Source organism: Nomia melanderi, chromosome 9 (assembly GCF_051020985.1).
Source record: "Nomia melanderi isolate GNS246 chromosome 9, iyNomMela1, whole genome shotgun sequence".
Taxonomy (NCBI): Eukaryota; Metazoa; Arthropoda; class Insecta; order Hymenoptera; family Halictidae; genus Nomia; species Nomia melanderi.
Genome location: NC_135007.1, coordinates 748,520 through 761,385, shown reverse-complemented (window position 1 = coordinate 761,385; position 12,866 = coordinate 748,520). Strand labels below are relative to the sequence as shown.

Genomic DNA, 12,866 nt, shown 5'->3' with positions numbered 1-12,866 from the left:
TCAGGTGTCAATAACTGAATGCTCTTTGCATAGCTACTATTTCTATGCACAAAACATTTTAATAATCACACTAATATGAAAGAAAAGCTACAACTGAAATTAAAATTAAAACTAAAATTGCACGAATACAGTCGCATTAAAAAGTACAGATTGTTTCCTCATTTTTCGCTGATTGTAGACATTATCTCTGCTGGCAACAGTCGTCAAATTGAGAACATGTGGTCAGAGCACAGGCGAAAAAGTAAAAGGCATTACTTCAAAGAGAATGAATAGAAACGAACGAATGACTGACTGCAACCTTTTAGTACAGCAGTGCACAGCGAAAATGTTGCTGACCAAAGGAATTGCGCACACATTTTAGCGGATGTCAACAGAAGTTAAACTTGAATTTTTTTGACAAAAGTAACTGTTTAATATACTATACTATGTGTTATTAAAATTTGGCAGCACTTTGTTTTCTTCCGAAAAAACGCGGACAGGCTCATGATGCAACTTAACACGTTGACTGCTCCGAGAATTTCTAGCGTTCTGAATAGTAATACTTATTCTTTAATAATAAAGGCAAATGATATTGGAAATAATTATTACTGGTTTAGTATTACGGTAGTCATATTACGGTAGTCATACATTACGCTGTGATCTAGCTACATGTGTTACGAAATATTTTTATTTGAAATCAAAATTTTTATTGTAATTGTTCTTTAGCAATTTGGAAGCTCCGATCATCGATGACCACCGTAGCAGTCAATGTGTTAATAGGAAAACTTGATTCAAAAACATTAAATTTCATTCAACTACAAACTCTACAGTATATTTTTTTATTTAACCAGTTAACTGCGTTCGATGAATATACACGTCATTTTAAAATTTAAAATGGCACTATATAATTCTTTCGACAATCAATTATTAATTTTCCCAGATAAATATGTAATTCTTCTTCGTTTTGCTTTAGTTTTTCGTCAGGATATGTTATAAATACGTTTTACCTGCATTTCACGAATATACACTTCATTGTTTGTATTTATTACGCGTACAATAAGAGATTTTTGAAATTAAATTCCACAGTTGACAGGTTAAGAATAACGGTTCCACGTGCATTTGGTTCGCAGAATTTGGAATTAACACTCGCGAGCAGAACTGTCCTATGTAATACGGATCGATATTTGCTAACCGATAATCGTAGCGTGTGTGCATGTAATACTATAAGCCACATATTAATAGGATAATTGCGACTCGTGATACACGTAGGCAGTCACGGTATGCGTGTAGATGCACGTATAGGCTATTTTTAAGGAAAATTGAATTGTTTGATTGAAAAAGACATTCACCGTCATTATTCGAAGACGTACTGAGATTTCAGCGAGTAAGTAAATCTGATGGTATATAACTATTTTGGTATAAATTGAAATTGATTTTATATTGGACATCATGTTAGATGCCAGGGAAACCCTGCGTTTTGCATAATGTGTCGAGCCCGGAAATTCAAAAAATGATGAAACTATGTGTGCAAGTAAGTCCAGCCTAATACATTGCAATTTTTGTTCCGCGCCGAATTTCACTTTGAAGGGGTGAAACCACCCCTGGAGGAATGCGAATTTTTCTTTTCCGTGGGTTATCTTGAAAAAAGTTTAAACAAAAAATAAATTGTTCTTTCACGTCTACAAAATTGCAAAATAAAAATTTTCAAAATTTTGAAAGTTTAGCTTGAGGCTTTAGTCGATCAACTCGTTGGATTGTTCTCAGTATTTCGTGTGACACGAACGTTTAAACAAAGGATTCAAAATGTTCGATAAAATTCCGTCGCCTATATTTTTAGCCTTAATAGAGGCAGCATTTAGTTTAAAAAAGTTCCAGAACCATATAATTCTGTACGATACATTATTCTCATTATCAGACGAGACGATGAACAAATTATAAAAAGTAAACGTAAAACTAATTAGTTATTCAATATTAAAACAGTCACTTCAGAAATTAGTTGGAAAATTCACTCTAGATTTATATCGAATACATCGAAGGAATCATACAATGTTTGTTATGTGGGAGTTTCAGTCTGTAGAAATAAAATATTTTTAACCGAAATATTTAAAACAAAATTTTTTCTAAACTATTGTTGTTCATGTTTCGGCAAATATTTTATTTAAATAATATTTGATATAAGAGGTGAGTATGAAAATAATCAATTTAACAATTTTAAAAAAATTATTTATTCCATTTAATAATTTTACCTTTAAAAAAATAATGAATTAATTGTCGAGTTTTAGTAAGGAGAACCATTTCAACGTTTACGCGAATTTTTATAACTTTCACACCCTTAGGCACTAAAGCACGAGTTTACCAGAAAGCCTTACTGATGGATCCACTGGTAGATCCCGGATGAAACGCTCTCTCCCTCTGTCCTAATCTTTTCAAACCTCTTCCGCCTTTCCATAACATTCTAGGCTTCACTTCTTACACTTAAAAAAAAGGTATGCGTGAGGTGTCAGAAATACCCCTCTCGCCTACATAAGCATTAAGTGCAGATGCCACTTATTGTTAAATTATAGTCTGCCGCTTTCAACGTTTGCTTTGTTCCGGTTTGTGTCTACAGTCTCTCAATTACAAAGCGTTAACCCCTTGTCTTATGATTTCTTTTGCAACTGTGCTTAATGAAACTACTTTATCGTTAATAATTTATTAGAAAAGGAAAAAACCTTGATACTTAATCTATGTCTACGTTTGTTCTAAAGGTTAACGATAAACAATAGAAAAGTAATATTCCATTTATATTAAAAAAAAGTGAATAACATTTAGATTTCTCGAATTCGGTTGAAAATTCTCATCATGAGTTTGACACGATATAAGACAAGAGGTTAATAACTTGAAACCAAAGTCGAAACCACAATTTTGTTCATTTTACTTTAACATATAGAATCAACTACCAAACATCTTGTACGTATTCTGAACTGTCATTGACAATTTGTAAGATGATAAGAAACATGTTTAACCGGGAGTGATCGCAAACTTCTGTCAAGTGCTGTGGTGTATCGGGGTTAAACATGATAAAAATAGTGTTTAGCTTATAGACGTGTGGCACGCTATGTTGTAGATACTTATACCTTGCAGTTTTCCCGTTCTTTGTTTGCAGTCTTTAATTATACTGTTCATTTCGACAGTGTCTAATAGCATTAACCGATTTTTCCTTATAACACGAAACCAACCGTTATCTGAACGACTCATATAAATTACGTTAAAATACATGACGTAAAGTATTAAATAGAAAATAGTTCTTAATATTTTTTGTAAATAATGAAATTTATAAAATTTGTGAGGAGTGCTATCAGTAGCATTCAATGCATATGTATGTACATATATTACCAGGTCTAATACCGGTATTAAATCTCTGATTAAAATACGCACCAATGAAAAAACAATTGCTGTTTAATATTTTTCAGTAATCATTCTATTCTGATATTGCATTGTTCATAAGTTGTATAAAAATATCACTATAAAAATCTTTCGATCCAAACCGTCGTGCAACAACTATATTCATATGTTAACGTTACAAGAGTCTGAAGAATTAATATGTATTCTGTTTAAGAAAATACCCCAACATAGGCTCAGACATTCAGAATTCTGAGTTGCATATGATTCAAATTTCTGTAGAGCACGGGGCACAGTCAAGTTCACATAATACCATAACTTTTCACGAACAAGTAATTTAAAACTCAGTTTGAGACTATTTAGTGCTTGAGTATTTGCCGGAAAAATGATTTTATATTTAATGCCAACGGTTTTGACAACTATGTACTTAATTCAAGAGGAATCAATCAATTTCATGTGGGTAGTTTTTAAATTTCCTTAAAATTCTAATGATTGATCTACAAAAACGACTTTCAATTACACACAACGTTAACAATTCACACTTATTTTTTTCGTCGTTAACATAAAACTATTTAGAACATTTCTTGCGAACAGATTGTGTTTCGATATTGATAATACGCGCTTGGCCAAGTCGTTTTCGCAAATGAAATAAACTATGAAATTATTAAGTCTATGAGTGAGTTTATGAACAACCGATCCATGGACCTTGTCATAAATTTTTTCATTACTCAAACTCGAGAAAATGCCTATCGAAAATAGAATATAATCATAATAGGTAATATAAAAACGTATGTATAGTCGTAATAAGAAATAGTTATAAGTTCGCTTTTCTCTAACCACTTATAGTAGTGTATGCATTCCATAAATGGTTATTAAATGTTATATAAACATTACTCATACACTTTTATAATAATATGTACAATCCATTGTACTCCGTTTAAAATTATGCTATATTTTATTGTTCCACTCATAAGATTGAGAAACATTGTTATATACACAACTGATTCCTTTATTTCGATAAAAGTTAATATGAACTCTAATCAAAGTGTTTCAATATTTTTAAACAAATTAAAACAAGAAATTTGAAACTTCTTTATTTTGACAAGTTTGGTCGTTCTATTGTTAAAACTGTTTTGCTTTTTTTACGTTCGCTGGTAATAGTGGAAATTTCTGTATCCCGACAAAGGCCACGTATACCGGCTAGACCACGAAGCATGATCAGCTGAGATTATTATTGTTTCTAGCAGTTCGACCGGAAATTTTGTTCGCTAAGGTGATTAAGTGGTGACCGAAGGTAACCTTGCTAACTCTGGAAAAAAAGGGTTGACAAAAAATTTGGTATGATTATCTTAAAGCACTCCTTGAACTATGTTATTTTAGCTAAAGAAATTTCCGATCGAACCACTAACAGCAGAATAATCTAAGCTGATCACGCTTCGTGGTATACTCTTATACAGGTGGAAAACTTAATAAAAAAATATGGTGAAGGTATGACCGTATTGAGTTTGCGCGTGTTTCCCAACATTTAAGTTTTATGGCGGTATTGTTTCACGAGTCGGTGGCAGGAACCGACAGGAACGGACCTTATACAATCGAAAAATGTTTGGAAACACGAACCCGGGAAGAAGCAGTTGTAATCTCGGTGGAAATAAACAAATGAATTGTTTCCGAGAACGAAAATTCTAATAAAATGCAGTAACTCTCCGTAACCGAATAACTTTTGTTGAATATAATGCAAATTGTTCACTTAAAATCTAACGTTGGAAGCCATACTGACACGTATAGCATACCAAACACTTGTTTAACTATCTTGTTACTACCAAAAGTTACTAAAAACCAAGCCTCAAATTTTTAAAGTTCGATTCATTTAATACGACGTATATTTTCATATATGGAATAGTAAAATATGCTAAACAAGCAAGTCAAACCGTTAGTAATTCGTCGGTATTTATAATCCATGAAAGCATCTCTGTTGAAGCTAGATAAAACTTTATTTGTTAATCCTAAAACAAATTGTAATATGATAGAATCTGTGATACATACATATAGGTATGTAATGTTGGGTTACGGAAAGAAACCGCTGCGTCACATACATATATGTAATACAGAGTAGCTGAAGAGTTGATTACAAGAAAAATTAAGGACAGAAACAAAATTCTTTTTAATCATAGAGAAATAATATTAGACTATTAAGGGGAATTATTATTATAACATATTATTATATAATAATAAATTGTTGTTCTTCTGCATGGGAACTTCTCATTTTTTATGTTGATAGCAATATACTAACAGTTTATAATAGGTATATATGTTATAATCAATCCAAACATAAATTGTATATTAAGATTCTGTCAATATTTTTACTTCGGCTCAACACTTCAACCAAAAAAATGAATATTATAAATCGTAAGCATTAACAGTTACAAAATTACATCGAAATAGATGAATAATTTGATAGGCAATTGTTTCAAATATGGAGGAAACTATTGCAAAACTTATGAGTCAGCTTGGAATGGTGGATCATCACTGATCAGCGAGATAAGGTAACGGCAATTCATTCCAGTACTTTCTACGACGCAACATTTTTTAAATGGTCTATACCTGAGGAATAATATATTTTAATATGTTACGACTAAGGAAGTCAAAAGGAAATATGTTATAAGATTGTAGGTCTACTATCTCTTAGGTAGGAGTCAAATTGTTTAAAACATTTGAACTGTCAAGTGTGCAGACAATTTTAATCATTCAAGTATTATTCTTATTACATACAACATAGTTTTAATTCTTATTACATAGTTTAAGACATTCACTGCGATTCACTTTGCAAATCTTTCTTTAGTATTTAGAAGGTATATTATGATATTATGAATTCCTATTAATGATTTATTATTAATGCTATTATGAATTTTATATTAAAGACTTTCATTTCAAAATCTAACAAAGTGAGGCTAAACGAATATTAAAAACTACAAAGTTAAATATATTTTGAAAAAAATCAATTGTATTGCTAAGACGACAATATTGTACTGGTTCGATATATTTAAATACAACACAAATGTAAAGAAGCCTGTATTTTTATGGTATTGACTGTAGCTCTTATGTAAAATATTTAATATGTAAATTGTGCTCTTATGTAAAATATTTAATATGTAAATTGTGCTCTTATGTCAATATTTTTCACTGATAGAACAATAATATTTTATTAGTAAAGGACATATCGACTTTTCTAAAGAGGAATACGTGTCTATATAAGTACATATGTTTGAACCTTTAATGTTTCTTTAATTAGTAGTAAAAATTGACAGGACAATGGAAGATATAAACGTTGGAAATAACATACTGTTCACGTGTTGTTTAACGTCCACAAGAGATCGTTCGGATTTTATAAATTTTGCATACTCTAAACACTATTGTATACTCAAAAGACATTAGGAGTTCTTCTTCGCAGCAAAATTTACTTTAATGAAAATAATTGGACTTTTGGCAAGATTAGAGAAAATGGTGTAAATCACGGATTAAGTTTTTTCACTTCTATCGACATTGCATTTTACGCGGCTTGTGTTACTGTCTGTATTTTTAAGAAAGACACAATGTTTTTGCTATAAATATGGCAAATTACGTGCATACAGAGTATAGTATAATACAAGTTTCTCTAAAATACTTCTTAAAACACCTCTGCAAATTTTTGTTAATACATTGTGAAAAAGATCATGCAAGAGTTAGGTGCCTGTAGCTGCCGATTTACTTTTTATACGCATTTCTGTATGTAGCTCACGTTCTCTTAGAAATAGAGATATTTTCGATAAGTGAAATACTATAATATAGTATATAATATTGCTTATAATATATAAGTTATCGTTATCGAGATATAAATGTTCGAAATTATTGTGTCCATAATAGCTTTATATATCTCGATAACGGTTAACGAGAAGCTAAAAAAAAATCTGATGTTCTGAAAACGTCTCAACATCATCTACAAGAATACAAAATCAAAGATATACAGTGGGTCACAAAATTATTCGCTCAGTCGATAGTGTGGTAAAGATAAATGAAGTAACCATACAACGAAGAACTTTTTCAGATTTCTTTTAATGGATATACATTATTTACAGTTCAGTGTAACAAAATGGTATAAAAAAGTATAAAGTTTTGATTTATAATTGCAAAGAAAACGAATTGTAACAAATGTCTACACTTTTTCACGTCACAAAATTATTCGCCCATGTTGCGAACCAACTAAAACAAATGCTATCAATCTGGCTTTGGTGGGCATTTGTTTATGCTTTTCGCTAAAAGTAGTCAGTATAACGTAGACAAGTGACTAAAAAGCATTGATCTTGATTTGTAACTTCTTGTCTCAACAGTTCAATATTATGGGTAGAAAAAGTAAAGAAACAAATCTGGAAGTTAGAAAAATCATTATTTTTCATTGGAAAAATGGAAAATCCATTAGGGACATTGCGGAAATTGTTTGCAAAAGTTATTCTACAGTGCGATACGTTATAAAACGATATAAAGAAGAAGGACGAGTAGAAAATAAAACAGGCCGTGGTAGGAAAAAATTATTAAATTCCGCGGAAGAGCGATTTATAGTGAGAAAAGTTAAAGAAGATCCAAAAATAAGTGCTCCCCAAATCAATTCACTCCTTCAAGGCTTTTCTGAAAAAGAAGTTTCCCATGAAACAGTTAGAAGAACACTGCGAAAGCATGGGTGCAACGGCCGCGCAGCAAGGAAAAAGCCTTATATAAGTGAAATGAACAGAAAAAAAAAGAATAGAATTCGCGAAAAACTATATTTCGAAGCCTCCTGAATTTTGGCAAAATGTTATCTTTTGCGACGAAAGCAAATTCAATATTTGGGGTTCCGATGGCCCGCAAAAAGTTTCGCGAAAACCAAACACGGAGTTGGATCCGAAAAACTTATGCAGTACTGTTAAGCACGGAGGCGGCAATATAATGGTTTGGGGATGCATTAGTTATCATGGAGTGGGTAATTTGGAAATTATTACAAACATAATAGACAAAATAATGTATTTAAATATTTTAAAAGAAAATTTAAAGGAAAGTGCTCAAAAGATGGGGATCTTAGACATTTTCCACTTTTATCAAGATAACGACCCCAAGCACAAATCAAGAGTAATACAAGAATGGTTGCTATACAATTGCCCGAAAGTAATGAAAACTCCACCTCAATCGCCGGATTTAAATCCTATCGAGATGGTGTGGAATATACTAGACACTAAAATAAGTAAACATTCAATTAAAAATAAAACTGAACTACAAAACAGATTACAAGAGGAATGGCAAAACATTGATGTTAATTATTTACAGAAAATAGTGAGATCAATGCCAAAAAGGCTAGCAGAAGTTATAAAACAGAAGGGGTATCCCACTAAATATTAATTTTATTAAGATAATAATTAAAACAGTAATTATTATGAATTAAGTGAAAAAGTGTAGATATTTGTCACAATTCGTTTTTTTGCAATTATAAATCAAAACTTTATACTTTTTTATACCATTTTGTTACACTGAACTGTAAATAATGTATATCCATTAAAAGAAATCTGAAAAAGTTCTTCGTTGTATGGTTACTTCATTTATCTTTACCACACTATCGACTGAGCGAATAATTTTGTGATCCACTGTAGTTTTTCCGCAAAATATCAGTAGTGACCTTTAGAGATAATTTCAAGGTTACTGCCATGTCAAACAGATGCAACCACGATGTTCTTTGCTCTGTACCTTACAACTTTTATCTGAAATATTTGTTTGTATCACTTATATTTTTCACGTTATAGAATTTTATTCCGAAGATACACAATTTAAGACATTCCATAAGAGAATACAGGCCTTTCGACACAATGTGCGTCATAGTATTCAATTCTGCTCTCGCTCGAAGATACCAGGTATCCTTCGAATAGTCTCAATTGTCTCATTTTCTATCCTTTCTCGCAAATCGTGCGCCTTATACACTTACGTTGCATACCGAATAGTTTTCGAATGAGCTCAAAGGTAAACGTCTAATGGATTCAGATCAGAAGATCACTATCGATGAATGTTATTTATAAACGTTAAATACGGTTAAGACGTATTAAGCCTTTCGTTTCGAGTGGTACACATAGGTGCCAGGAACATTTGAAATTACCGGGAAGCTAGAAAATGCGTAGATAAAGAAAAATTGTACCACACGGTGATGGCTTTGCTTATGGCTGACATCTTAGACGCTAATCAGCTATCAGTATGTACATGTGTTTTGGTTGATTAACGCGCAGCCGTAAGATTTTTTTCACAAAATTGATATTTTAAAAAATACATGTTCATATTATGTATTATGGTAAGGAAATTAAGGTATATCGGACATATGTTCGTATGACGTTTTCTACTTGTTTTGGTGTGTAGATTTACCCTCTGATGTATTGGCATGTATTTATGAATCACTCTGTATAAATAATATATGTTAATTAAAGGAATCATTTTAAGTTTCAAGTATTTCCATTGAAATAGCAGAAGCAATAACTTTATGGAAAGAGGTAAACTTAATGTTTCTCTCTTAAATGTTAAATGCATTTTTAACAAAACCAAGTTTTAAGAAACAATGTCTATGATTATTTAAAAACAGATTTATTTCAAATTTCATATGGATATGTTGGAAATAACTTTAAACATGGTGAATTTTCTATTTACAGTAAAAGTTTCTATTACACAGTAAAAGAAACAAAAAAACAGAGAAAAATTTTCTGTCTGGAAACTATAACTTTGATGCAGAGCATCATTAATTCCTAATTTTCGGTTAGATGATGATTATTTGCATAAGCCTAATCATTGTAGAATAACTGTCTAACAATTGTATTACATTGTCAATATTGTCATATACGAGATTTCATTGTTAAAACCAAATGTATAATTAAATTATTAATACAGATTCATAACTACGATAATGTTTGTTTTTACTTTGCGTTTGTTCTTGTTTTTGTGTTCATTGTTTTAGAAAAAGGGTCTAAAAGAATAACAATTTTTAAAGCTTGCCATGTGGTACGTTTAATCTCCCTCAAATGCAAATTTCGAAGAGCAAACGATAACAGACATTCGCCTACAGATAAAATAAGTAGGCAACAAAAACTGTTCCAACCTTTACGTTGTTACGTTAAATTATAATCGAACGCTGCTGTTTAGCCAGAATTTCTTTTTTCCTGGAGGCTACATATATATATATATATATATATGCACACGTGTAAGTACATTTTGTTTACTACACAGAGCCTGAAAGTTTACTTACTTCGAAACTGGATTATTTCAAGGGCAGTATACAATATATAAATCCGAAAAATCATTAGGTGGTATAAAGATTAAAAACAGTTGTATTTAAGTTGACAAAATTGTTCGTTTTTAGACAATAACTGAAATTAACCATCAGCGTTTATAGAATTTTTCGCACACTATATTGAGAATATAGTAGAGTAATATTTCATTTCGAATAAAATAGTGTATCATTGAAAATCATAATATAATTATTCTGTTTAACTGATACTTGGAATAAAACATCAATCTATTATTTTGTTATGATTATTATAATAAATTAATCTTCTCGTATTATTTTATTACCTATACGATGTCCCCATAGAAGGGACAGTTGAGTGCAAAGGATTATTAAAACATAATACCAGTGTCAAACCGTTTCAAGCAATTCCTCGAGTTTCTCTCATTAAACATAAACTTCACAACCAAGTTTTTCTAACTTTTTCACTGATTTCTCGGCACTAAACGATAAGTCACTTATTGATTAAGTCATCAGAGCAACTCGATTATCTGAACATATTTTTATTGCACTACACTGATTCCAAAGGTATCGACTGAACGATTAAAAACGCGACGCTATCGCGGCAAAAAGAAATCCAGTACAAAAGAAGAACGCAAACGGTAGGAGCGCACACGCGTTACTAACAAACGCAACGCGTTTCAAGCTCGAGTTGCCGGCCGTGCCGTGATACCGATCTGACAATGACTCACCGAGTGGGAGAGAAGCTGGCTACCAGGTAGGGGTTAGAAAGTGAATCGCGCACCACATTCGAAAGCGCAAACCGTAATAATGTTGAAATTCTATTGCAATAGCTAACACCTTTTGCCGAAGTTAAGTGAAAAATATGGAATTTTGTGATCAACCACTGAAACTCTTCTGCAAGCAATTATTTCGAACTGTTATATAAAATTCTTGCGAAATAATTGTGAAGGATTTGGATATCAGATAACTCCTGCAGCGAGGCAAAATCATTAGATTTGTGGTATAGATTAACGTTTCACGCTTTGACCGCTATGTTGCTTGAATTCAGGCATGAATTTTCTCGGGAACATATCGAACAAACAGAATTCTATTGGATTTATAAAATGCAAGAAGGTTAAAATCAAATTTACAAGAATTTATTTTATTAACCCTTTGAATACATCCTGATGATATATAATTAATGTTTCTTGAAGCTAACTTAACGATAAATCGTGTATAAATTAATGAAAGAGGTTGTTTTATTTTAATATTTCACATATTAATGCATCGTACGAAACTGAACATTAAATATTATACTTTATAATCTTGCTGTATCAAATCGAGTGGCTACTGAGAAACGTCTATGGAGTGCAAAGGGTTAATATTTCAAATTGGTGAAATAATGAATGTTTAAGGTCATGTCCTATGATTTATTTCTTAACTGTGATCGACGTAACTACTTTATCGTTAATAATTTATTAGTAAAACAAAAATTACGATTATTCTATGGTCACGTTTACTCAAAAGGTTGACGATTGGTAGTAGAAAAGTAATATTTAATTTATATTGGTAAAAAATAAATAACACTTATATTTGCCAAATGCAATATAAAATCTTCATCGCGAGATTGACTCAATATTGTAGGTCAAGGGGTTAAGAGAGCGACCTGAGGACGACTATGAGGAATCTTGACTCTTCAGTTTCTGTTTCGTTAAGAAAATTGTTTTGATTCTATGAGTAATTTGATAAGTGCCAATATAATGGTTAAAGTGTTAAGTATTGTTAAGTAGTTGTTACTGTAATAATTATACTAAAAAAGCAAACCGGCTTTCTCTGGCTATCAGACGAACGCAATAAGCGTTGTTTACTGAAACATACAAATAATTTTGTCGGATGTTAATTATTCGTACGTTGTTTTTACTTTCTCTTAGTTCAATCAGACTTTAAGGAAAATTATTATTGCAGACTGCAACGCTAGATAAACAAAACACACTGTACTAGTTTTATTCAAGTGGTATTTGCATCTTTCTGTTGTATTTTTACAGTTTTGTAAACTTTTGATATAGATATATTTAATCTTCAACCTTACTCATAATAAAATCAGTTTACCTTTTATTAAGCAATATAATTTGAAACTTTTATATTAATTATATGCGTCGCTGAATATAAGGACCCGTAGCAAGTGAACTTAAAACTAAAATAGTTTACATACATGTATGAGAAAGGGTTACGTAGCTATAGTCTT

General features: G+C 31.3%; 1 protein-coding gene and 1 long non-coding RNA gene across 12 annotated transcripts in view; both read right to left on the bottom strand.

Moving 5' to 3' along the window:
• Window positions 1-11,422, bottom strand: part of LOC116431212 (uncharacterized) — a 46,379-nt gene extending 34,957 nt beyond the window's left edge. The window contains exon 1 of the long non-coding RNA XR_004235871.2: window positions 10,966-11,422. This is a non-coding gene — a long non-coding RNA (uncharacterized LOC116431212). The remainder of the gene's footprint in view (window positions 1-10,965) is intronic.
• LOC116431209 (uncharacterized) overlaps window positions 1-12,866 on the bottom strand; it is a 268,246-nt gene that overhangs the window by 101,287 nt on the left and 154,093 nt on the right. The window lies entirely within an intron of this gene.